At 39.1% G+C, this 27,322-nt stretch overlaps 1 long non-coding RNA gene across 1 annotated transcript; it reads left to right on the top strand.

Annotated features, from left to right (window-relative positions):
- The first annotated feature begins 36 nt into the window (after positions 1-36).
- Positions 37-27,201, top strand: LOC142056329 (uncharacterized). The gene is made up of 4 exons (XR_012660290.1): positions 37-127; positions 368-472; positions 18,005-18,146; positions 26,442-27,201. It is a non-coding gene; the product is annotated as an uncharacterized LOC142056329 (long non-coding RNA).
- The last annotated feature ends 121 nt before the right edge of the window (positions 27,202-27,322 follow it).

The raw sequence follows: 27,322 nt of genomic DNA, 5'->3' as shown, positions 1-27,322 counted from the left end.
AGGAGCCGTGACCTGGCGGGCGGCCCCGCTCGCCTCGGCGGGCGGAGAAGGCGGTAGCCCTCGCCGCCCGCCGAGGCGAGCGGGGCCGCCAACGACGAGGGCGTCGGTCGGTGCCGCCTTTTCTGAGGTAATACTTGTGGTTATCAGGTGAGGAGGTCTCGGCCTGGGAAGAAACACGCTCCTGGAGGAAAGAAAAAAAAATAAAATCAATGTTTTAAAAGAAAAAACTCAAAATGTGTGGTGGATAGGTCCTATGTTTTAGACCAAGAAGGTGGCCCCAGTTAGGCGAGTCACTAGGTGGCACTGTTATACACACCCCCCCTTTTAAATTTGAAATTGTTATTATTACTAATTTTGTTTTCTTTAGATGATACCGCGGCGTACGAGCGTTGTTCTCTCTCAGCAGAATATGCCCGTGCTCCTCAGGGCGAGTTTCTCTGCGGGCGGGAGCGTTTCGAGTCCTCTTTCCTCGGTGAGCTGCGCGCCGGCCTGTGGTGGGGGGTTACAGGTGGGGAACCACCTGCCCGGACCCTCTTGGAGGAGGGTTACTCACGTAGCCCCTGTGAATAGCTAGGAAAGCTTCCTGCCGTCAGTTTCTCCTACGTGGAAAACCTACAAACCAGAAGTGCCGTTTTAAATCCAGCCCATATTACTTACAAATTAGAATTAGAGATAATTCCTTAATGATACAAACAGTATAGTTCCTATTTTTAAACACCTCGCTATAACTGCGATAGACTGCTGTGGTGAATAGTTAAGCATGGTTCACTCTGCTATTGTGTCTTCTTTTTTTTAAATGGCTTCAAATAAATTAATTAGACTGTCAGGGTACTGATTGTGATTTTGCTAATGACTCAAAATAGGAATAGATGCTGGCCTATTAGGGTAACAGCTCATTTAAATAAATGTATGATATAATTTACCAAGTGTAATGGTGTTCTCTATGAGCTCAGGAAGCATTCTCTTCAAATGCTCCATGTAATTAAAGAATAATTTACTAAGATTGCTAACTAACTAGATCCACACAAACTAACTCACTCCTAGGTATGGCAGGGTTAAGATTTCCCAACCCAGGACAAAACCATCATCCAGAAATCTAGTCAGAAATAAAACTGATCTAACTTAAGTCAGTATCCTCCACTTAGAAGGACTGGAAGAATCACTGGCTCTTGTAAAATATGACACACATTGAAGTTAAATCTAAGCTTTAAGGGGGTGGGGAGGGGGAAGGCTGCCATTTCCAGAGACTTCCTTTTATGCTGTTTTATATTGTTTTCAGAACTGCAAGATGAAATATTTATTCCACATAATTCTTTGTTGCAAACATTATGGTAGAAGTGCTTGGCAGATCTACTAATGTCATCCCCTTCATAGTCTGAATTCAGAATCTGTTGCCTAGATATCTGGGTGTGCATGTTGCTGTTGGAGAGGTGTTTTCCAACATTAGATCTGGTATTTCTTACAGTTCAGTCGGGAAACAGCTTCTGTGTGCTGCTGTAGAGCCTGGGTATGCAGGTGGGTGGCATTCAGTGCCTGCCTGGGATGGCAGAGCAGAAGCCAGCTTGGGAATTTGGTAAAATTGTCTAGAGGACTTTAGCAGAAAGTGAGAGGAAACTTCTGTTTAAATTGTTGGGACTCAGAAGCATGGACCAGGCAGCACACAGATGAAAGATGCCCTTTGTGTGAAACATCTCATCATAAGCAGATCATTAAGGAGTGAGCCTCTGAAGCAGTGCCTGTTAGGGATGCTGATATAATCTATTTCAATTCTTTCTGTTGCTGCTCTAAGCTTTTTAAAAACACTCCATAACTATTTATCCTGTGATAATAGGTTGAATCCAAGGTAGCTGTCCCTTTACATCCCTATCTCTTAATCATTAGATAAGCTGTTCTATCACACAGAGTTAGAAGAGATGGAAGTGTACACATGGCTTATCACAAGCTCCCACTAATCCTCCTACTGGCCCTCTTTGTTCTGAAGGCTTTCTTGGCTACAAAGAAATACTTCACCCAGGTATAAGAGTAAGAGGCACACCACTTGAACCCAAACGCAACTGACCAACAGGATAATTGCAAGTAGTATAGGTAACAATGAAATCTAATGAACAGCATTTGCCATTCTTGAATGTTGTGTCATCCATATAATTGTGCAGTGCCCCGGTGAAGTTTAAGCAATAATTACAACTAAGTTTGTTATTTACAGTAGTTAGAGAATGTAACAACATGTATGCGTATACTTTTGGTCACCAGTTTTACTCGGTGGAGAGCTCAGACTTTCTAAAGAAATTCCAGAAAGTTTCTGCTTTCTGTGACCCAGGGGCATGCCTGCAGCATCAGAAAATATTTAGGTATTGCAGATAACAGTGACCAAGTGTATCTACATATGTAAAACAGACAGCTTTTAGAAGAGCTCTTTTCCTGTAAATTCCTATACCATTTTTTTCATGTTACATATTTCAAAGGTATATTTGTCCATTAATAAGTGTGCTTTATGTGAAGAATTTAACTACGTTCTCCAATTACAAGGTGCAGGTGTACTACAAATAGAAAATCTGTAAGACCGAAATAGTTTCATTTAAAAAATAGTTTCATTTAAACCAAGTCACTGTAAACAAACCAGAATGCTCTCTATGAATTGAATCCTGAGCTATTCTGTTTAAGACATATTTTCCTTAGATGTGATCTAGATATCATCTCAGTAAAATGAACCTATACTATATTTGCTTCTAAGCAAGAGACCTGATTTCCAGGAGAGGTGTTAGAGGATAAACATGTTCCATTTAAGAATGAAGAGGAATATGGGTATGTGTTCTGAGTCACGTTATATGCTATGTCATAGCCTTTCTTCCACACCTTCTGTGAGGGATAGGAAAACTCTGCTTTAAATCATCAGAAATGTCCTTTAAGAATTTTCTCTATACATACCCTAAAACTTTCATACTAAGAAAGAAAAGCACTGTACTTCAAATGCTTATGAAAAATTATTGCTTATTTCTACATAAATTATATTTCATCTGGTCAGTGTAAACCACATTTATCCCTTAATGTTCAAAGATGTCCCCATGCTTTTTTGAGATATGGTTTTGCAGATATTATGCTTCAACACACAACTCACAATGTAGTATCATTCTGAAATCATTAGTGTGTGAAAGATAAATGTTATATTTACCTGGATAGAATCCAGACACTGAGCTGGACTGGTAACTAATAAAAATATTTATACAGATTGGAAATTAATATGCTACCATTAAGTGCTTCAGCAATACAATGAGTACAAGAAGCCTAAGGTTGCCAAGAAAAAGAGATAATGAATTCTGAAATGTCTGTACTTTGATGAACAGAAACAACTGAAAAGATTTAATAATCTATCTTAACCGGTATTTATTGATTTACCTGTCTCAAGACAACTCTTTAAACAAAAGAAAGTTTGTTAAAGAAGTTATATAACAGGACTCAGTTAAGAAGAGTCACCTTTGACTATTATAAATTAGTGATTTATGAGACAAACCAAAATAAGTTCACTGCCACTTTAACAAAACTTTTTCCTCCTTAAAACCAGATTTGGTTATCTATGATACATTGTAAGGGCCTGACACTAATTTGGAGAATAAGTTAATTCACTCTGCTCCAAAAGTCAGTCTACTCATGGTCTGTAGTTTCTCATATGCTGTAAAATGGCACAGGTCAGCACTGCTATCAAAAGAAGTAATTTTGCCTTCCTCCACCCATTCTGTCCCTCCCTATACTTCCATCTTCCCTGATGCAGTCAAAGAAAATCTATGCAGCTGTTTAATAAATGAGACCAGTTCTGTGATCCAGATTAAAATTATACCACCCCCACTTTTTTATGGTTAACTTTAACGTGGATCGGTTCTTTGATCTGGTTCACCTGCCACCACATAAATCCTTACCCTGGAACAGAGAGGGAGCGGCATGAGGGCAGGAATGAGCTGGGGCACCATAAATTAGCATAAAGAATATGTGAAGCTGAAAGTATGATTCAAAAAATTTCTTTTAACAGATAGGCATCCAGAAACAATTGTGCTCTATCCTATAGTTTGTGAGGTTTTTTTGCGTGAGAGTATGTGTCTAAAGCACATGCTATAATATATCCTCTGCAGTATCTGAGAACTTGCCTTTGTCCTCTTCAGATATTCTCTTTTTCTCTATATGCTTTGAAAACACAGAGCTGAACCCTGGACTTGTGCTGTAAATCCTTCAAGCTGCATACTTCTTGGGGAGGAGGAGGTGGCCAACTGATAGCTTTTAAAAAAAAAAGAAAGGAAAAAAAGCCTCCCTTCTCACAGAAACAAGACAAAACCTCCTTCCCTCTCTGTAGGCTGCTGCAGTCACAAGCTAGTTGCAGGATAGAAAATTTTTCAGTCTCTCATAGGTTTCTTTCAGATTTGCTAAACCATCCCTGCCAGCAAAGATTTATGTCTGGACCCTAGCAAACTGCTTACCTTAAGAATAGAGCTGAAGGGTATTTAACAAAAAAATATCCCTAGAGGACAAGTAGCTGTGGGGTCTTTAAAGGCTCAGTCTTCCTTTTCTAATTACAAGTTATACTCCAAGGTCCAGGGGGAGCTTTGGCCAAGAACTACATAATACATTTCTTAATGAAAATTACATTATCAGCATTATTCTGCTTTTCTGGTTATACAGACTGTTATTATAGCAAACATAGTATTTAAGCAAACAGAGCCAAAGCTACTCCTCCATAACCTATAACCTGCACACGTGTCACATCATAGTCAATAGTGGAAAAACATCCACATTTTCTACCCCTACCCCCTCAAAAATCACCTCTGACAATCTGGATTTAATAATTTAATTATCTCTGATTTCTAAAAAAACCAGAATGTCAACAGTTCATCAGTAGGGAAAATTTTAGTAGACTGCAACAGCACTATTGAACACTGGCTCAGACAGAAGGCATCCTACCAGCTAATTACAATGTGATCTATGTAAGTTCCTTAGAAAGCACTTGCTTATTAATAGCTACACAGTATTCTCCCTGTTTTCATTACATACCCCCTAGTTTTCACCATTATATTGCCCTCCCAAAGTCACACTTCTGTCAGTTTTCACTTCTGTCTGCTGTCATAAAACCTTCCACTTTGTCCTCCCAATAGTCCATGTTTTTGGTAGACCCTCTAATCGCCCAACTACTGACAGTAGGAAATAGGTTGCCTGCGATGGGAAAATCCTGTGGTCTGTGTTGCACGAAGCCTATCTTTCAGGTGTGAAACCAGACATACTAGAATTTATTTTTCTTTCCTGGACTAACATGAATTTGTACCTGCTGGAAATTGTTACTGAGGGAGGGAAAAAGAAAATGTCATACTGTACAAGCCCACTGGTCTCCGAATAGTGCTACTGTCCAGCTGCATGCCTCGGAAGATGCAGAGACAAAACGGGCAACAAAAGATCTTATAAGTCTGCATTTCTCCCTTATACCACTTAAAATACAATGAAATATTGTTAAGTAGCATTCTTGTGTGAGTATATGAATACCGATTTCCTCTGAATGGACCAATACTAGACAGGAGATGAACCATTCAGCTGCTAGGTGAAAAATCTATAGTGAATCAGAGAGTAATTCTTAGTAGTGTTTTGTTTCTCTGCGTGTCCTTTTTTGTTCCTTGCTTAGGTCTGGAATAAAGTGATTCTTCACCATTGTCAGATACTTTGTGAATCAGTAGGTGTTACTTTCTACAGAGAAAATAAGAGACAGAAATAAGACTTGCAAAGGAGGAGAGCTTCCCTGTGCATTTATTGCACACAATGTACAGAAAAAGGTTTTTATTTCCTGGAAACTCAGTTGTTTTTAATGGTTTACATTGTAGCTTAACTTCTCGTCAGAGTTTATGGCTACCTGTTAAGAGCCATAAGTATAAAATAGTTAATTGAAAGAAGTTTTTACTTAATCTCTTGAAAAATTGTTTTCTATTTTTTGCCAAAAATTATTTTATTTATGCCAAATAAATACTCGGGGCAAGAGAAAAGCTGGGCGCCTATCTTTGTGTGAGATTAATTACTTCAAGCTCTCAGAGTGGGCAGTTGGAGACTCTCTGAAAGAAACTGAGAACAGTCAAGACAAAACCACCAGTATGACTTCCTGCAAGATCATAGGTATAAAGCCCCATATTTTAAGGTCCTTCCTGTTCTGCAAGGCATTCAATAGGAAGTTTTACTGAAATCCTCAGCAATTTGCTGAATTAGAAGTCAGTGGCCACTGGAGATTTGGGGTCAATATCAACATTAGTAGGTGCCTGAATTCTTTGAAATAAAATCCTGTTGGGACTTTTTGAAAAGTATCTGGCAGGTAAGAAGTGCTCAGAACCCTTTGCATTTAAAAATCATTGGATGAAATGCAAAGACAGCATTAGGATCAAAGACCAGGCTCCAAGTCTCTTTCTCTCTGTTTGAGAGTTAGTTCCTAGCTGCCAGCTGGTACAATCATGCTCCTCTTTCTTGCTCTTCCCAGGCTTGTGCTCTTTGCAGCATAGTACCCCAGCTTCAAAAGACTCCCTAGTTTCCCACTTTGTAGAAATTGATGGGTAAGAAACATTGGTGCAAGGAAGGAAAGGTGAGTTTGAATTTCTTTGACTGAGTTAAAATTAATCCATGCTCTTTTATTTTATAGGCAAATCATCTATTAATGGACTACTTCTAGGGCCAACAGCAGCTCCTCAGCAGATGTGTTTTGAAGACAGCTCCCTTCAGTTCTTTCTAAGAGCAGTTTCTAGACTCTGGGTGCTAGCTAAATGAAAATCTTCATTTGTAGCTCCAATTCATACACTGAATCTCCAGAGAGGGCAGGGTTGCAGCTACACTCCTCTGTATTGCATAGCCCTAAGCTGTTAGCTCTAAGCAGCTCCCTGCTCAGTGGAGACTTCTTGGATGGCCTTTGTAAGGGGCTTGCTTCTCTCCATGCCCTCCATGAAGGACCTGTAACATAGGTATGAATTTCCCTCTAGCATCTGAAAGTTAGGCAGTGCCACCACTGTGGAAATCTGGCCATTAACTGACTTGCTGAAGGCAAAATAGAGAACCGGAAATAGTCAGAATTATAATTTAAGAGAATTTGTCTTTCAGCTGCCTTTTTTAGGGTATTTCTGTTGAGTTGTTTTGCTTTTCCTAGTTTTCCTTAGATTTCTCTCCCTCAAATGAGATTCTGTAGTATTTTACTTGCATTAAGGGAAACTTGCATATGGTTGCCATTTACCTATACAAAGGAAAAGAAAACAATGCATAGGATTGGATTAGATAATTAAATATCATTAATTTTGAACTTGGACTGTTACAGTTCAAGAAATCGGGCCTAGCTGTACAGCATGAGTTGTATGCACTTGTCTCTGAGAAATCAGTTGTAGTTTGCACACCCAAGAACTCGTATATTTACAGAATGTAAGCTGCCAGATACTAGTGTCTTGAGATTCTTTATCACGAGGAATTATTTGTTCAAGTCAAGCTTGACACCCTTGTTTAAAAAAAATATCATTTTTAGGGACTCTGTCCTTTAACATGTAGTCTCTAGAAATTGTAACCCTGATGGAATTCAGTGTTTTTCATTTGTTGGCCCTGGCAGCTGTGCATTAGTAAAATAAATAAATTAAATAAACAGCAACATCTGTTCCAGTCACTAGAGGCTTATTGCTGGAGTTATCTGCATCGGATGGGAGGAGAAGCTCTAGTAGAAGAGCTTGGCTTTCCAGAGCAGAGATTAGTGAAATCACTAGGAATAAATATGTAGACTTGTGTGACCTGTGGGAAATATGTCACCTGCCAAATGATGACGCTAACTAGTATTAAAGTCTGAAGTCCTCTAGCATCTATTCTGCATTATTCATATGAGTAGGAATCCCATTATATTCAAAGAGCTAATATGGAATCAGTCTGTATCTTATTAAAAAGAAAATCTGTGGTGTAGTTAGTTAAGAACCTAAGGCTGTAAGTTTTTTCTTTTAGGTCATTATTCTTGGCTCCAGGATACCTTACTCTATATATGTATATGAACAGTATGAATGTGTATATATATACACACATAATTCATTGTGTGCATGTGTGTGTGAGTGGGACTGGATAATACACATATGACCTTACACACTGTAGTCAAGGTGCCTCCCTGTCTTGTTTTGATGAACTAAGCGATAAACGCATTGGATAGCTGTGATGCAGAGAAAGTAAGACAAGGTGATCCAATAATGCTTCAGGATTCAAACTCCACGAATCTCTCCATAAACCTGGGAGAGCAGTCACAAAGTAGGCATTCCTATGCAGGCATTCCTATGCTGGTATTCCTACCTGATAAGTTAATAAATGCTCTGTTACAATTTTGAAAAAGGTGCAAAATAAATTCTTAATCAGCCAGACATATGTAACTTGCCAACTCCATGAAAATCATCTGGGAAAGTAGAATACAGCTGTAGGTAAAAAGGGGCAGAATGAACCAGAATGTTTCACTTCCTTGACTGGAATCCAGAAACTCAAATGGAAGTTACTTATCAGGGTTGCAAACATAGCCAGAAATACATACTAATAAATGAATATTAAAATAGGAAGGAAAACAAAACCGAAGTTTAGATACTTCTTCTGAAGATTATTGTGCTGCTGAAGTGCTATAGTTTTATGGTACGTGGTTGTTTTAACTGGCAAAATCAGATTTCTGTGAAACTATTTCAGTAACGAGTCCTAAGCACTTAAGAAAAGAATTTATGGTAGTTAATCTGTTCTTAGCTGGAGCCTGAAACTCAAAAGAGGGCTTCTTTTGACAGAAATTGCTCACTTCTGGGAAGGTAACTAGTTCCCTGCCTTCTTCATGTTGGAAGGTGTCCCTGGAGGCCACCTAGGCTAAGCCCCTGCTCGAAGCAGGGCCAAATAAATCAGGTTGCTCGGGGCCTTTTCCAGTCCAACCTCAGATGTTTCCAAGGATGGAGATGCTACAACTTCTCTGGGCCCTTGTTCCAGTATTTGACTGTCCTCATAGTAACAAAGTTGTTCCTGATACCTAGTGGGAGTTTTCTGTGTTCTAACTTGTGCACATTGCCTCTTGCCCTACCACTCTGGACCCTCAATAGAAGCCAAGGACACACTGCTGACTTGCATTCAACTGGTTGTCCAACAGGACCTCCAGGTCCTTTTCTGCAGAGCTGCTTTCTACTTAGCTGGTTTCCAGCCTGCCCTGTTGTGTGAAGTTATTCCATACCTGACACAGGACTTGGCATTTGCCCTTGTTAAACATCATGAGTTCCCATCAGCCCATTTATCCAGGATGCAGAGGTCCTTCTGAATAGCAGCCCTGCCCTCCAGCGTAAAAGCTGTGTCCCCCACTTTGGTATCCCTCACAGACTTGCTGCACATGCAGTCCATACCACCATCCAGGTCTTTTATTAAAGGTGTTAGACAGTATTGTCCCTAGTATCCATCCCTGCCTGAAGGTGCTGCTAGTAAGTGACAGCTAGTCGGATTTTGTACCACTGATCACAGCTTCCTGAGCCCAGAAGTACACCCAGCTGCAATGCCTGGCTTCCTAGGAAAGGCAGCTGTCAGGGCCTTTCAATGCTTATTCCCTTAATTTTAGTCTACAGTAGAGTCTGTGGCATGATTATTCTCATAAGATAAGCCCTAGAAGGCTGTCAGTGAAGTGATCTGGTTGCAGGTTTAAAGTAGCAAGTAAGAAGGAGGTAGTTGTAGTGTGAGGGATAGTAACTGAAACCTAGGAAGAGGTGTCAGAATGCCTTGCTAGATCACTGAATGTTCCAGCATTGTGGTTGTAAGGCAACAGTAAAAATGGGTTCAAAGGGGAGTAAACAAAATGGAGGACAAGTCCTATTGATTATAATTGATATTGCAAAAAGTACGCTTGCCACCTTCTCTGGCTCAGAAAGTTTCTGAACTGCTTATTGCTGTAGAGAGAGGTTAATTAAGCTATTTTCATCCTCTTCCTGTAAGTGTGTATTATTATTACGTATTGCAGAGGATGGGATATCAGGCTGGACAGACCCACCTGTGTGAGCCATTACAGAGTACTTGACTTCCATCTCTTTTCACGTTAAAAACATGAAAGTATTAACAGGCTAAGTGGTAGTAAAGTAGAACTTGAAGGAAAGACGATGTTGACTCTGTTTTGATGTCCCGGAGGAAGCTGAGAAGGTTGGAGGTCCCTACTTTCTTTTTCATCCTTTAGAAACAGCAATTTATTGCAAGCAGCAGGTGCAGATGAGAAAGGAACAGAATATGGACGGTATAAAGCAATTGTTACAGCTCTGAGAAGAATTATGTTTACCAGTTCTCCCTACTTTAAGCACTGAATGTCAGCCAAATAAGTCAGATGGATATGTGTGGGTAAAAGGGCTATGTGGTAATTTGAAGGAACCCAAGTATGCCAGCAAAGGCTTCTTCAACTTTGTGCAAGGGTGCTTTTCAGTTTTCAAGTTACAGCTCAGTTTGATAGGTAATTTTCAGGCTTGCTGCAGTGAAAGTTGTTCACATGAAAGTATAGTGCAGCCTATATTTGATTACTAAGTGGTTGGCATTTATCTCTCCATTTTTCTCAATTTTGTATTACTTCTGGCCTGCAAAGAACATCAGTAATATGTGGACATCACAGACACAGAAATCAGGAATTCCAGCATGAAGATATTTATTGCATAATAACTAAATTTGATAATTGCAGCTATTTGAAGCAAAACTACAAATGGTTCATATAAAATAATTGTGGTTTTAAGGATAATGAGCTATGTAATTTGGTAGCACTGGGAACTAACTTCTTTAAAAGTTGCTGTGGCTAATGCTTTTTTCACACTAATTTCATGCTGTTAAAACTCCACCAGCGTTAATGGAGTTAATCCTGATTTGCATTTACATAAATGCAAAGAAAGCTCAGGCTCAGTGATATGTTACTTACTGTTTCAAGTGTGCTTGAAACTGCTAAACCCACTTAATTCTACATAAAAATAAAGCTTAATGCAGAGAGATCTAATTGTTCTTATTTCACACATAAACCTCTATGGCAAACAGCAGAACAATGATACACTGTTCTTTGACATTTTAGATTTGCAATACTGGTTGAACATTCAGAGGCTTTTTGAGCTGTATTTCTATCAATGAAAAGTCTGTGAAACCACTTAACTAAAAATTAGCTTGTATTAATGTAATCCTGTCCACTAGTTTACATAGATGATGGAAATACTAACTGCCTGTATCAAAGGGAAGAAAAAGTATTTGATTTCTAACACATGAATCAAGTCCTTCCTTTCTTACTCTTTGATCAGCTTCGCTTATGCGGGCATGTAATCTGACCCCCTTTGCCATCTAATTTTCAAGCTCTTTCCTCTCCCTCCCCTTAGAATTGAGCTTTTATCAAGGCCAGATTTTTTTTTTTTTCTCCAGGGACTAGTCACGCCTCATTCATTTTTCTCTCTAGTGTTTAGAACCCTGTTGCAATCTTAAACCGTTCGGAAAAACCCACTTCTTGGAACATCAAGTACATCCTTTTTATTTTTTTTGTTACTAGGCTGCCGCTCTATGGCCACACGCATAAACTACAGTTTTAGTTCCACTGAAGTAAACTATACTGAAGGAGTTTTCTGAGAATGTGCGATAGAACATCTGGGCTTCATGTTCTACAGTAAGAGTATGATTAACTTAGAGACAACAAAGGAAAAGACTACCATTTCACCTGTAGACACCTACCAGCCTGATACCTTAAATACATTGCAGACTATCTTTTTGTTCATTATTACTGTGCATACTGTATTACCCTAACAGGTAATTTACCACTATGCTGCTTGCCCTGGCTGTCTAGAATAATGCTATTTTGAATTGTATTTTCAAATGAGAGAATATTCAGTCTTTTATGCCAGAAAGCAAAAGGATATGCTTTCAAAATACCCTTGCTAGGAAATCAAGTAAATGCTTAGACTGATACATGCCTGGTGCCCTTCATAAAGATGTAGTCTTGATGTTTTTCCATCTGTGCATTAACTAAGTCATGGAGGTGAATTAAAGTGTTTTAAATGTAGAGGCTTATATGTAGCCATACACAGTGGTTTACAAATGAATTAAAGGGGCATCTAAACCTTTATTAAGATTTTTTTTCACTTATGCAAGGTCGGAATATGCTACCTAGTAAGTTATTATGTAAGTCACTGTTTCACCTCTGCTTCTGAAAGTGGAGAGAATTGAAATTTAGCAGATCTGCCTTCTGAAGTACCACGAGCAAGCTGTAGATTTGTCTACCTGTAAGCACTTTGCTTGAGTTCTACAGCCTTTCACAGCTAAAACTCATGTTGAAGAGGGTGGGAATGGCACTGTATATATGTGTAGTATAATTCCTCATCCCTGGGCAATTGTGCATGTTTCCATTCAGGAAGTGGAATAAGAGCAACCTTGAGATGCATTCCTGCCTTCATTTTTAGTGCACCCAAGCTAAGAGGAAAGCTCCAAGGTTGATGGAGGTCTAATTTCTCATAGATGTTAACTTGTAAAGAACACAGTCCCAGGTTAATGTACTGTCAGTGGCCATCAGTTACTACATAAAATATTGTATGGGCTTCAAAATGATACTATTTTTTAGTAAACAATGCCTACCATTTGAAAGCAATCTGAAACATTAAAGTCCAAAGCAAAGGAAATTCATGAATTCAGGTGAATAAAATAGGTCTTATTGGCCAGAGAAGCCCAGTAGCTTGAAAACAAGCTCAAAATTTTTAATATGTGTTTTCCTTTGAATATTCTCCTGTATGCACTCCTGGGTTTGCCGGAGGGCAGAGGGGAAGGAGGGTTGTTAAAAATTAATCAGCTTGCTCTTAGTAAAATAAAAATCCATTGTACAGTCATCATTGATTTAAACTAAAACAGGTGCTGACCTTTGGCCATGTTAGTAACATTGTTCCAGAGAATCTGTTCAGCATTTTAGTATTTTGTGTTAATGTAGATTAATATTATGACAAGGGACAAAACTTCTTAGAATAGTAGTTTCCAGGATGTTCAGCCGTGAGGCACCTTTGGTTTCTAAACAGAACCTGCTGTTAAAAGTGCTAATTAGTTCTGCCAAGAAGGTAACAGTGCCTATGCCCTAATCAACCAAACTGTAACATATATTAGGAAGCTCTGAATACCCCAGTAATCTCCCCCATTTAGGAATATTGCAAGTAAAATTTACTATGAGCAGCAGATTAAGAAAGAAGGGGACATCATAAAACAATATAAAGCAGGAGCTCAGAAGTTGGATGAGAAACAGCTTAGGTATGGGAACTAAACTAGTACAAAAGGAGATAAAAAATGACCTCATTTTCCAGAGTATTTCTACAGCAGCTGTATTTCTACAGCAGCCAGTGTAAGCAAGAGCAACATAAGAGGTGTGGCTTAAAACCATCCACTGAAGTTGCAAGTGACGATATTGAAATATAATAAAAGTATTTTTAAAGAACAGGGATGCTGACCAAACAGCTAGAGGCTAGAATGCAAAAGAAAGGAGGCTGCCTGAAGCATGGTGCAGGCAGCGCAAGATCCTCCTCTGTAGCTTATTTGTTGTAGCAGAAGCACCAAGGTCCCAGAGTACTGATCGGTGCCATGTACAAACCTAGCAAGTGCTGCAGTGCAGCAGTTTTTGGCACCTAACACATGCAGCTGAAACACTCAAGTCTACTAGCAAGGCTAAAGAGCGAGATTTAAAGCAGTAGACAGTGAGTACACATCAACAAATTTTCTGTTGGGTGGCACTTTGTCAGGTATATGCGCAAGCAAGCTATGTATACAGAGGCATACAGCTAGCAAAAGCTAGGTTAGCTGTAGTTTGCAAGAATTAATTTAACTGTTGATTTAAGATGGTGAATTGAACTGCAAACCAGACCAGATCCTGTAACAGTCAACGCAGTTTTTGAGCTGCTGTAATAAACTGAATTATTTCCTTCACACGGAGATCCTAAAAACATCCAGCTTGTACAAAGTGTGGGTTTTTTTTTCCCCCTGAAACTTTTGCATAACTTTGTTGTCATTTACCATTGTTTTTCTCCTGCAGTCTTCCTAAATGGTTGGAAATGCTAGTACAGTGTATTCCAGACACAGCTGTAATAGGGCTACAAAAGGGCTGTATAGAAGATTATTTATGCTGCTGAATTCCAAATATGATTATTCGCAAAATGCCACCATTTCTTTGTCTTTACAATGGCATCATATAACAGGCCTGTATTTAGTTACATACTTTTCACCTTCCTGGTCTGGTTCTGCTTCCGGGACAGTAGGTGTCCAAAACTGATGTTTTTTTAATACAGAATAACATGCCCTCAGTGTTCTAGAAATGTAAAACCATCTTAATACTACTGAGTGATCCTAATCCTGAGAAAGGGACCTTTTCTTCCTCATGCATGTAAATTATTCACAAAGGGAAAAGGCCTATAAAATCTAATCAACCTTAGTGTCAAGACATGGAACTATAAATAACTGCTTTTACTTTATCTTCCTTTCCTCTTGTTCTATTTACTGGAAATTAGTCAGTCAAACAGATTCTGTGTATTTATTTTATCATGATGCCCAGGTGATTTAGTTATATCCGGAATCCTGATGTTCCAAAACAGAAAGTGCCTAGAGGACCCAAATGTAGTTTTCCCAGTTTTCCTGTCCCTTGCCACTAAAGACCTTGGGTAGCATGACTGAACTAGCAAGGTTAGAGCCCTAGAGAGACAGAGTTAATTACCTGCTTCTGCCATCCCTGGTGAAATGCCATTTCACTTTTCTGTATTTCAGTTTCCACATGCATTGTATTTACTTCCTTTTGTCTTTTTTTTTGGTGGCATAGATTGTATCATATTCGTTTTTTTCCATATTTGTTTTGACAGTAAGCTTTTCAGTGTAGGAACAGTGCATTTATACAGTACCCAACACAAAAGGGCCCAATCTGAGTTGGAAGCTCTTTGTGTCAGTATAATCACACCAATAAATTCTTTAGCCCAGGTACTCTAGCTCACTTCATCACTTTATTTCACTAGATGTAGTTCCTCATAGCACTTCTTCCTCAGGAATCATAGAATCATAGAATCGTTAAGGTTGGAAAAGACCCTTAAGATCATCGAGTCCAACTGCTACCCTATCACTGCCAAGTCCACCACTAAACCATATCCTCAAGCACCACATCTAATATTCTGTTTTCATAGGGATGAGCAGGTTAGAAGGAGCAGACACCCTCTACCAGCCTTGCAAAACAGTGGAGGTCATGGTCAGATCCAATTAAAAGCAAGAACTTAAGAGATACCAAAGTTAGTATCCACTAACTGAATATCCTTCAGCTATCCAGTGCTCTGCCCTCTCTCACGTCAGATCAAGTTTTGCATTGAAATAATCCTCTGTCTTGATATCCTGCTTTGTTTAATTATCTGTAGTCTTTGTACTATTTCTTTTCATGTTACGTCTATTAAGCTACCATTTCTTTTCCTGTTGGCTTGACAGCAAAAGTCTTATCCTGAATACGCATGGAATCTAGTACAACCTTCAGACAGTGGTGAATCTCCAATACTCGTATTTATAAAAGATATTTTGTGGCCCCTACACACACAGGAGTAAATTTATTGAAGTGTAAAGAGAAAAATTGCTCAATACAATGCAACACTTCAGGAACACATTTTGGTATAGCTCTCAGTCACACACAGACATGAAGTTATACTGCTGTCATAAAATAATTGAATGTGATAAATTCTGTGAGCAGTATATTAAATCTAAGGTTCAAAAAGCTAGCCACTTTCACAGTACCAGCTCCAGGAAGCTGGCTTGATTTCGCATCAGTCTTATATTTAACAAATTCCCATGAAATTATGTGGGTGTTCTTTTCTTTCTCTTCAAAACACAGATTTTTGAAACTTCACTCTCTAATATTTTCTGTTCACAACCTAATGGATAAATATTCACAACTCAGAATTTCCCACAGTTGGCAGAATTGGTAGCACTGTTGTTTGTTAGAAGAGAGGCAAAGGACTGAAATGGAATGGCACTATTGCCCCATAAATGTGATCTCATCAAATCAATCTGCAGGTCTGGAAAATTCGTAGTTCTTCCATTGGATTGCTTCAACATTGGATGTGTTTTGTGGATGCTATGAGGACTTATGTGCCTGATCCAAAACAAGCTGAAGTTGGCAGAAAGACTCCATTGTTTTGACTGTAATTCTTTGGAGTATGTGTCCTCATCTACTAATAGAGATTAAAACAGGCATACAGAAATACCTGTGCCAAGCTCTGTTCCATCCTCACTGCCAGATTGCAACACGGGAAAAGTACTCATATTTCTGCTGTTTTTTTTTAAAATGAGGAAATCCAATTCTGATATAGAAGGGAGCCTGAGAAATTAAGTAAACCATGCAGCAGCCGAAAGACTACAGGAGAATTTTTACACTGCCTGCCTAGAAGCAGGAGGACTGAATTCACACCCTTAGGAGAAGATAAGCAAGACTAGCTTGAAACTGTCTTTGTTCTCCTCTGATTCTGGGTTGCTTGGCAGTCTGAACTGGCTCCCATTTGCCATCTGGCTCTGACAGCTCCCATTTGCCATGTTTTGCAAGAGGCCTTTGAATAAACAGCCTTTATAATCTTTATACCTTTATACTGCCACCAACAAGGACTCCACCAATTGCAGAACACTCCAACTGTCTTAATGGTCATAAAGTGGGTAGAGCTCATGTGAAGACATTTAAAGTCCACAAGAACTACTTCACTTTTATTGAGATGCCCTAAGTGAGCTCTGAGGCTCACTTGCCAGGAAGCACAGTGCTGATACAGCTCTGTCATCACTGTTCCAGTTCATCACTAAATTTGCTCCCAGAAATAATGGGAGAAATGCAGAAGGCATAACACCAGAGGCTGTGGTGAAACCTATGCAAAACTTCCCTGTGATCAGAGTCTGGGTCAGTGTGGACCATATAGTCTCATTATAAATGTGATAGAATATTTATTATGCAAAGAATACGCATCTAAACATAACTTTTTATTGTAGCCAACAAAAGAGTAATGAAACTTGAAGAAAGGTGAGGAATTAATCAAATGTGTAGTTGACAGCACAAACATAAGTACTGTGATATCAAATGTCAGGCCAGAATTTTTGTGAAATAATAAACATCTCAGTGTATCCTTTCATTCCTTTTATTTCCTGGATTAAGGTATTGATGACTGGCGGGTGATTGGTGCATGTAGAAGCCAGAAATAAACTAGAATGTATTGCAAGTTTGTCCTGACCCTCCCTTTTCTACTGCTACCCCTTGCTTCCTAGCTGTCTTGTTTCCGCCTCCCTGTTCCTTAAAACTGCTTGTTCTCATTAATGATCATGTCACCATCCTTCACCAATCAAAAGCCTTACAAGATAGTCCATCTAGATGGTTTCTGATTCTACCATTTCTTCTGATTTTACCATTTCTCCTGATTCCTCACTAGCCTTTAATAAAAGTGATACTTCTGACAGCCTCAGAATTTCCTGCTTTAAATAAGCTGTGTATTAGCCAAGCTGACTGAAGACAGAGGTCATATGAGAACTGGGAGGTCTTTTAGTCAATATATTCAACATAAAAAGATTCATGTGACTCCTTGTTTCCAGGAGCCTGGAAACAAGACATTAGACAAATCAAAAATTAAGTTCAATGGGCATAATTTTTAAACATTTTTACTTGGTTCAGCAGAATCTGTTCAGTTTTCTTTCTCAGGAGTGCCGTGAACTTCTGTTTTTCCTATTTCTTCTTGGCTCACTGTTTGTATTCTGATATCACTTCGCACAGAAAAAGATTGCTTCTTGGAGAGTTCAGTTACACACGCTGTTCAAGTGATCCTGACAAGGATGAATGGTAATAAAAATTGTCCATCCTTTGAACGTGATTTGGATTACACTGCAGAAATTACATGTCAATATTGGATAGAGTTGTATGGGGGATATTCACAAGAAATATAGGGTTATATGTGGACATGATTTGTCATTCCCCTCTTGACACCACTCACTCTACATGCCTGTTCTTTATTTATAGGCAAGAATCATGCTGACATTTCAATATTCCTTCCCTCAACGGTTCAGAGTACAGTTACAGCAAGAAAAGCAACATATGTAACCATGAATAGCTTGAGATTCATTTCACTGGATTTTCCAAGAATTTAATTTTAAATTGAAAGGTAAGCCACAATGCTAATTTTACAGGAGTTTTGAAAGGGGGAGGTCCAACTTTAGGATAAAAAAAGATGTATGAATAGCATTCATAAGATAATGAAGAGTCTTGAAAATGGCATACAAAATTCCCTCTACATTTTAGTAGTAATTACAGGAGACAACGGATGCTGTCCTGTCATGCAACATAATGTTTTGCTTTATATAATTCTGGGCTTTAATTGTATTACTAGGGCCAAAAGTCAGTCATAGCTTATTTCTCTGAATTGTGTCTTTGTTGCTGACAGAAGCAGGAATGATCATGTATACGCAAGCACGTGAAAATGTGTGACACAAAAGTTGTGCTGTTGTAATTAGAAAGATGAAAAAAAGTGTATGAATTGAATTAGGCTGCCGTGAATTTCATTAACATGCCAGGGTACTGTGATTGTAAGCACATTAGAAATATCATAACAGTGACGATTTTCCATTTCTCATGCCCCCTTTGAATATCATTTTGTCATACGTTAGTAAATCATGAAAAGTTACAGCTGTCCCCTGAAAGTTTTGACCTGGTAATGATGCAGAATGAATATGATACTTCTGCTAGTAGAAGACTAAGAAGGTCAAAGTATTTCAGAGTAAATAAGATGGAGATTACATCTTGCAAATACAAGATATTTTAGTATTTTAAGTTAGCAAGAACCATTGCACTCAGGCAAAAATTCACTTCCTGGGGAGAACAGGAAGTGTAATTTAAGTGTTTTCATTCAGTAAATCTCTTTTTAAACTCTCCAGAGAAAAATTGGGCCTGTAGATTTTCAGAAGTCTTGAACAAATACCAGAAAAAGAATCAGAATGGAAACATTCAAGCATTTCACTTTTCCAGTTGTTAACACAGCAAGTGTAATGTTAGCACATGTGAACCTGTCTAGTACTAAGCAGTTTGTTGTGTTTTTTTTCAACAAGACATTTTCCATCAAAAAACAAAAATAAAAGTCCTGCTAGACTCAGAAATCTCTGGTTCAGCCAACATTATGTCAGTATTATGGGGCTTCAGTTGCTAACAACTTGCAAGCTGGAGAATTAATAACCAGACTTACGTTGCCACCATTCACTAATGAGGCTGGGACGTGACCCGCACACCTAACCAGCCATGAATAAAAACGAAAAAAGCTAAAGGCTCATTTACTACAACTGTCAAACTAATGCATTTTCTTTAGTGCTGATCCAAAGAAGGATGAGCCTTAGTGCTGCAGCAGTAGATCAACATTCAGCCAGTGTAAGCATCAGAGTAACAAGAGATAATTTATTCCAGAAATTCTCAATATATGTTCTCCTTTTGCTATAAATGTTCGTAATGTCTTGCCCTGGGACTGAACGATAAACCCATATTAATCCCCTCAGAAGGCTGTGTTTCCTGTAATTGTGTGAGATGGAACCAAGGTTTTATCTGCATATTTTACATTCTCCTTTTGCAAATTTTTGCACTCCTTTCTCAGTCCTAAATCATTGCTTTGCCAATAATAATTGTGTACGCCAGAGCTATCGACAGTAGAAAATTCCATATGTTGCTGTACAGATGAAACGCAGAGAAGAGAGTAACTCAAACCTACCTCCTTGACATGTATGCCTCCAATCTGGGCAAAAGGGGGGTGTACTGTAGACTTCATAGCTGAATTCTACATAAAAATCTGTGTTTAAATTATATTCTCAATTAAATCAGAACGTCTTACTTGTTTTCTCTCAACTCAAAGGAAGTCTGAAAATGTTGTCCAGATACAAATTCAGGGCATGACCACATCCATAGATTTTCAGAATATAAAGGCTATGTACGACCCTGAAGGTTTTGTGGAATAAAGTTGTCTCTGAGAGAGCTGTGTCAGGACTGATAGGTTGTTCCTGGCTCCAGCACAGTGCTGAACACATGCTTTTTGTGAAAGCATCCCTGAAACTGATTCTGACGCTCTCTTCCTTATTTTCCAGACCATTGAACTCTTACTGATCGGGAATTGAACACTGTAGAGATCCTTTAAACAACTTCTGGCATTTAGACAGCATTAGGAGGAGGGGAGTTCACAGTAGATAGAAGAGATTTCTTTCTGCGAAGCAGTTCCAGAACTGATAAAGTTACCCTGAGATAAGCGTTTAGGAGATTTTGTCCATAAAGACAATTTAGTCAATGGGAACAACCAGAGTGTAGAAAGCACAGGCCAGTGTGTCTGGAATCTTTTCTGCCCTACTAATTCCTGGATGCCTCTTCCTGGCCTTGGAAACAATTAAAACCCATGTAAATTGGAGGTAGGCCCTTTCCGGAGAGAGGAGGAATAGCCCATACCTCCTCCCACAGTGTAAAACCCCAGGAAATTCTACCCAGGCTTTTCTCTGCCTTTCATACTTTCCACACTCCTAAAGCTTTCTGCTCAGCAGCCCCTTGAAGAATGTGGCATTTCCTTTGAGCTAATGAAATTGGAAAAAGCAGCTGTAAGATTTGGACTGAATGGGCTGTTTCTCTCTGAGGAAAGAGTGCAATTTCTTTCTGGGTAAAGGAATAAACACTGTGAAGAATAAACAGTATGAGTACCTGCAGTCTGAGGAAGGCAGAGGTTTGGGGCAGGCTAGAGGAGTTACAATATATACACATTGGCGAAGAGAAGGAGAGGCTGTGCTGATGTAAAATGCTGCAGAAAAGAAGGTGTGAGGGAAGTCTAAAAATGTTTGAAACTCATGCCTTATGGAAAATCCAAGTTGCTTCAGTTTTCAGCTGAGAACTGTTGTGTACGGATCTCACTCAGAAACTGGCTAGCGCAAAGCTCTGATGCCAGGTGCGAGCTTTCTGTGAGAAAATGCCCATCCGACTCAGGATTTTGCCAACAGTATCTTGCGAAAATCCTGTTAACCTTCATCAGTCCAGACCTCACTGGGAGCTCCATACCTTTCGCAGGCATTTGGTTTTCACTTATGTAACTAAACCTGAGGAAATTTCGTTACTGTTGTGCCATCACATTATGAACTTTAACTTTGTATGTTTTTTAATAACATGAATCTTTTTCCTTTGAATGACACAATCCTGTGATTATACTTGGTGAATACGGAAAAATATTCTGAACCCAGTGAATGTATGTATGTATATGTAAAGTAATAAGGAGGTAAAAAAGCAGGATAAGGCCTATACTGCTAACGAAACTCAACATCAAAGAGTTTAGCAAGAGGTCATTGACACTAAAAATACCAGAATGCTTTGTAGTAACAATGTATTAATAACATGAAACTATTTCTGGGAGTCAGAAAAAAAGAATAGTTCTGCAGCTCAATTTTTCTTCTACCTAAAGAGTATGAGTATCTCATTGATTACCTGGGAGTTGTCAGCTCAGAAACCACAGTTGTATAAATAAGTAGGTGTAACTGGAGTGCAGGGCCCCTAAAAGCCTAGCAAAATAGATTCTTGCAAGCTTGAGTGTGAAATACATATACCCCCTAGTTGATGTCAAGTCTTAAGCCTCTTTAAAGCCAGTATGGAAGCCTTGATAATGAGGATGTTTGTCATCATCTATTCCTCTATTGACATTTGGTGATTAGGGTAAGGGTTGTGGTATAAAATTGGAAAAGACAGGACTGATACTATCATTTAAGATTATTTTTATTTTTCCCTTAATTGCTACTGAGGTATGCAGGCCCTTCCTTCCTTATCAGATAAATTGAAAAATAAATGTCTGAGAAACTCTGCTCTATCTTGCATCACATTTGGCTGTCTGGCCTAAAATAAGCAGGTGTAATCCAAAATTTGTCAAGGGTGCTAGCCAAGTACTCAATCAAAGCTATCAAAGTGTTTTGCCATTCTTTATCTTTCCTAAACAACAAATTGTTTTAAGAAGCTGTGTGTTGATGAATGTATGACTGAAAGATAATGTCTGTAACAGATCAAAATAGTTTTCTTTTAAAGTTGGAAATTCGTAATATTCTATTTGTAATAGTCTATTTTGAATTTTTGAAAAACTTCCACTTTAGAAGTGTTTTTCCATTGGCAAACACATTAATGTAACTAGACTGTTATGACCTCATTAATATTAAACTTTTCAGCACTGAACTCACAAATTAGTAACTATCATACAATTATTTATTTGCAGAATTATCCTATTGCTGAATATTAACGTACCTTTGTGAACACTTGTGGTAAACGTGAACTGTGTCAGTGTTCAGCACAAGAAACACATGACAGAATACCTGACGGCTCACAGGTGATTCCGTGGGGCGGGGAGCAGGGAACAAAACAGGAGACTGCAAACTTTTGTATCGAGCTGTGAAGATTATCCACCCGTTTGTCATATATATTTCCAGCGAAAGGCAGTTTATGTGCATTGCATGGCAGAAGAACAGAAGAAAACAAAATCAGAACTACTCATATCTGTAACCAATTTCAGTACTGTGAGAAACTTCTAAATTTACTGCAATGGACAGATTTATGACCCTGCTTCACCTTTTGAAAATTCTTTAGGACTCAGTTTGCCATCTTCCCTAAGTTTTTCCCTTGTCAGCTCTTTCCAATGAAGTGCAAACTGTGGCAGAAAAGCTGGACTCTCATCCTGGGGCTAGCATTGTATATTGTTAGGTATTAGACTCACATGTGTCCAATGTGATAATACTTCTTACATCACGCTGTTGCCAGCTCACTTAGCACAACATCAGCACTGTCCACTGATAACTCTGTGGTTATAGAGTAAATACTAATACTTCAGGACTCCAGTTACAAATCAATTTGCCCTTGACAGCCTCTCTTTCTAAGAAGCATTTATCTGTGAACCAGTTCTTTTCCCTTCCATATTTCCTCACGTTTTTGCTACTTCTTTTCCTTATTCTCTTTCATGATGAAGGCAGTAGAAACAGATATATTTTTTACCCTGTGAGTATTAATAATAATAAAGGAGAAAAATGCTGTTAAGAGGTGTTTCTTAAGAGGACAGGAGAGGAAAGGGTGCTTTCAGTCCACAAAAGCCAGAAACAGCAAAAGTAACAAAAGTATTTGTAAATCTAATTTTAAAACTAGCAACTGCAAGAGCCTCCCTCTGAACAGGTTTTCCCCACCTGACTGCCAATTTTTGGTCTTTTGAAATTACTAGATTTGCTGCTTTCATGCAGAGATCCTTCTCTATTTTTTGGGAGCAGTCTCAAAATCCCTAGTTGTGCATGAAGGTAATTTCCCAGTGTTTCAGTAAGAAAGATCTTCATTCAAGGAAATCAATAATCTTCTATTTCAATCATCTTCACTCATCATGGAGCCATCTACCTTCAGACTGTCATCGTGCCGATACGCTGGGAGCCACAAGCAGTTGTAACAATGCAAGGGGAACATGCACTTAGCTGGAGACATTTCAGGAAGCCTGCAGGCTCCTGATACGTCATTCTCCAACTACACTAAAACCCATTGGGCCAGCTGAACACAAATGGAGATCAAATTATCAGATCTTGGCCCTCAGCAATGTCAGCTTCCTATACTAGCTATATTGCCAACGTCACTTGTCTATTGAACGAGACCCTTGTTATTTTTACTCAGAACAAAAATAATGTTGTCATGTCCAAAGGCTACATTTTCCCTTTTGAAAACACTCTTTTTCGTCCTCTGCATTTTTTAAAAATCCTTTGTCTGCATTCTTTTGTGGTCTGAGGCTCCTGTATCTCGGCCAAACACTGATACATTCATTGCAGGCTTCAGCTGCTTTGCAGAACCTGAATAGACATTGAGGCTACACGGGCGACTTCAATTAAGCAGTTCTATAGAGCTGATATTTTCTGTTGAAAAACAGTGTCTTTTTGCAGGGCCAAACAAAGTAGGAATTCCAGGGATGCAAATCAGAACAAAATACTTAAAAAATAATAACTGCCAAGGCAACTAATTGTAAGCATTCAGCAGAGAGTACAGAGACACATTTGCTCAGTTGTTTCCTTCTCTTACTCTGCCATTGTGACATTCCAAATATGTACATTACAGCAAAGATGCATATGATAAAGTAGCATTTCAGTGAGAAATTTCCAGATTTTAACAACCAAATTGCAGACTTTTTGAGACAGTGAGGTTTGTATTCTTGGAGAAGCGTAGCTACGAAAATATACAAAAGTCTTTTTATTCCTACGCACATGTACGCAGCAGAGATTCTCACTGAAGTACAAGAATGCAGTGACTTTCCTTCACCCTTCTTGTAAGACACAAATACATTGTACTTCATGAAGGGCTTTAGAGCAGCATTTGCCACGTGCCGATGTGTTCCTGTCAACTACCTGAGACTACAGCAAGTGCTCTTTTGTTTGTTTTAATAAAACTTTTGCAACTTGCTTCTACATGCACTTTTTCTTCTCCTTTTATTTCTTTTTGATAATTTCTATCAGTTTATTTGCTGGAAAGTAAAAGAGAAGCTTTGTTCCTTGACTTTGGGGAAAGAATTTCCCACATGGCTTTAATTCCTGCTGCACTTGAAATGGTTGGGTCCAGTTCATCCCCTCCCACTCTTTGTTTCCTTCTTCCCCAGGGCCAGGGAACCCAGAAGTCTTTTTTGTGTGTGTGTTCCAATCTGAGCCAAATTATCGCAAATTACTATGTCTGGCCTAGGCTATTATTAGACCAGCCAGCAACTGTGGCTCTTCTGATTATTTCAACAGCTGGTTTTGTTGCTCGTCTAAAGACCCAAAAGCACAGCTCTCTCCTCCCCCTAGAAACTGCCTACCCAGATAAAGGGCTGCATCAGGATCTGTTCCTGGATCACTAAGGTGGATCTGCTGCTGCTGAGCACTCTTTCAGAGCCCCATCTATCTCCTGCAGACATGTTAAATCCTACCTCCTTCCTAGGTACCTCCATTTTTTACACACCTTTATCAGGTATCAATCCAGTGATGTGTTGTTGCATTTGACAGAAAACCCTAAAGCTGTTGATCACTTGAAAATACCAACATAAACTAGAAGCAAAACACAGCTCACAGTCAGATTATGGATGAGTGCATCTGGCAAGCACTCACTAGAAAATAATCACTTGTAAGAAATGGAGCTCTAAACATCCACCCTCTGTCTCTACTCCCTTAGAGTCCTTGCATATTATCAGATTTTGCAGCTGAGAGAAGTGAAGAGTAGGTGAACATACGGTCTTACACATCCCTGTGCATTACCCTACATACATTACATGTCTACAGGCATTTAAAACCTAAAAAACACCCCTAAGCTTGAATGCTTGTGCCATTTGTACACTGGCAGTGTGAGTACACCTACAGAAAACATACCCTGAAGAACTCCAGCTACTGGTAAGCAACCTCCTTTTGGAGGCAGTGTGCATTATTGAATGTTTTTTGCAATAAATGTTTCAGAAATATGATTCAGGTATTTCCTGCGATGCTGCCTTGCATTTTAATTTCGTTTAAATGCTGGGAATTTTTACTTGTTTCCAGTAGTACTGATTGGAAACCATTTCCAGTACTGTTTCCAGGAGTATGTTGGTTATTGTCACCTGAATCTGTATCCACATATGAATTGTACCATCGCTTGATCTCCTCCTTTTTGGTGAAACCTGTCCTTGATCAGTTCCAGGCATTTCTTGAATGGCTCCTCTAGCTCTGAAACTCAGTCCCTGGCCCAAATGCATTTCCCACAGGCAGAGCTCAGTATACGGCCAAGTGGTTGCTTCAGAGACTTCATCACTTTATGTAATTCAGGTATTACACTTTCATTTTTAAGTAGGACTTTCATTGTGAATGCTAAGGAACTCCTGACAATCATCAACATTAAATACTCGTGATCCTTCCGTACTATATTATTTGAGATTTTGGGGATTGTTTTCTTAGTCATAACTGGAACTACTCTGTTCAGCATGTTTTTCTTAGGCCTAAGATCTCTCCAAATGTATTTTTCAGTTTTATGTGCTTGGAAGCCTCTGTGTTAAATTCATCAATACAACGAAAAGAAATCTAATTCTATTTTCTGGGCTCTTTGAATTTGTATTATGTTCTATGATATACGACTGGTTTTTCCTTCCTTGGTAATTTTACATGATAGCAAGGTTCCTTTCCTTCCTCCCCAGTAGTGAAACACACAGTATTAAAAGGAGATATTCAGGAAGTGGAAAATGGATGGGCCTTGTCACTCTGTGGTTAGCGCAGTTTAGGAGCTGAAGACAGGTGCTGCATTTTTGGCTCCAGTGAAGAATCAGAACACAAACAACACATACTGTTTGTTTTACATGGCAGGTTCTTTTTTCTCTCTCATGCACACACCAGTGTCTTCCCTCTCTTCTGCTGTTCTTCACACTTTCTGCACTGGAACTTCTTTTTTGTGGTTTTTGTTGCAGGTGAAGCTTGGCAGAACACCCCTATCGCGAGTCTGTGGCGGCAGCGCACCACTGAGGAAATTCGTAACCAACTGGTCATCCTGTAGAAGGCACGCTGGTCTTGCACGGAAATTTGTGAGGCGAGATCCTTCGACTAGCATGCAATCCGCCCATGCAGAGGCCATCAGAAGCATGAGGCTTCTGAGAACATGTACCTGGAGTGGAAGGTTTGTCTTGTCTGTTACATGGTCCTGCTGCGCATACAGTTTTATCCCTGGCCTTACATCCTTCTAAAGTGTAACTATTACACCCCTTGAACACTAAATGTCCCAGGGAAAAAACCTTCTGGTAAGGAACAATGATTCCAAGTCAAGCACTGAAACACTAAGAAACGCATAGACAATCATTTGTATTCACATATTATGATATACTTTTCAGTTTCGTGACCGCATACCTTTTTTTTTTTCCAACCTGCATGATCTGCTTTATTAAGTGTACAGGGTAGACAGTGCTTAGTGAGTCAGCACAGATATTGCTCAACATTAGGATTACTCAATGTTTTGTTGTTTCTTCCTGATCTAATTTGTGGTCACATACTTTATTTATTTACTGTCCCTTATTCACCTGCTCTGAAGCTGAATTTAACTTCCTTATATGCTTTTCTTAGTGCTGCCTAATCGGGAGTCATCTGTAGAAACATTTATGGCTTAGTTTTACAGTAACTGTATGACATGAAGAAGCAATATAATTTTGATTTTAGATACGGGCAACTGAAGCCCAGAAAAAAAAAAAAATTAAGGCTAAAACAACACCTGATTTCCAAGTGTCTGACTTGAAACATGGCCAGATTTCTCATATCGCTTCTGCGCTGGGAGCGTGTACCTCACCAGTTTGAAGTGCGT

The sequence above is a fragment of the Phalacrocorax aristotelis genome, chromosome 4 (assembly GCF_949628215.1).
Source record: "Phalacrocorax aristotelis chromosome 4, bGulAri2.1, whole genome shotgun sequence".
Taxonomy (NCBI): domain Eukaryota; kingdom Metazoa; phylum Chordata; class Aves; order Suliformes; family Phalacrocoracidae; genus Phalacrocorax; species Phalacrocorax aristotelis.
The sequence above is the reverse complement of the archived record's forward strand: the minus strand, read 5'-3'. Positions and strand labels throughout refer to the sequence as shown.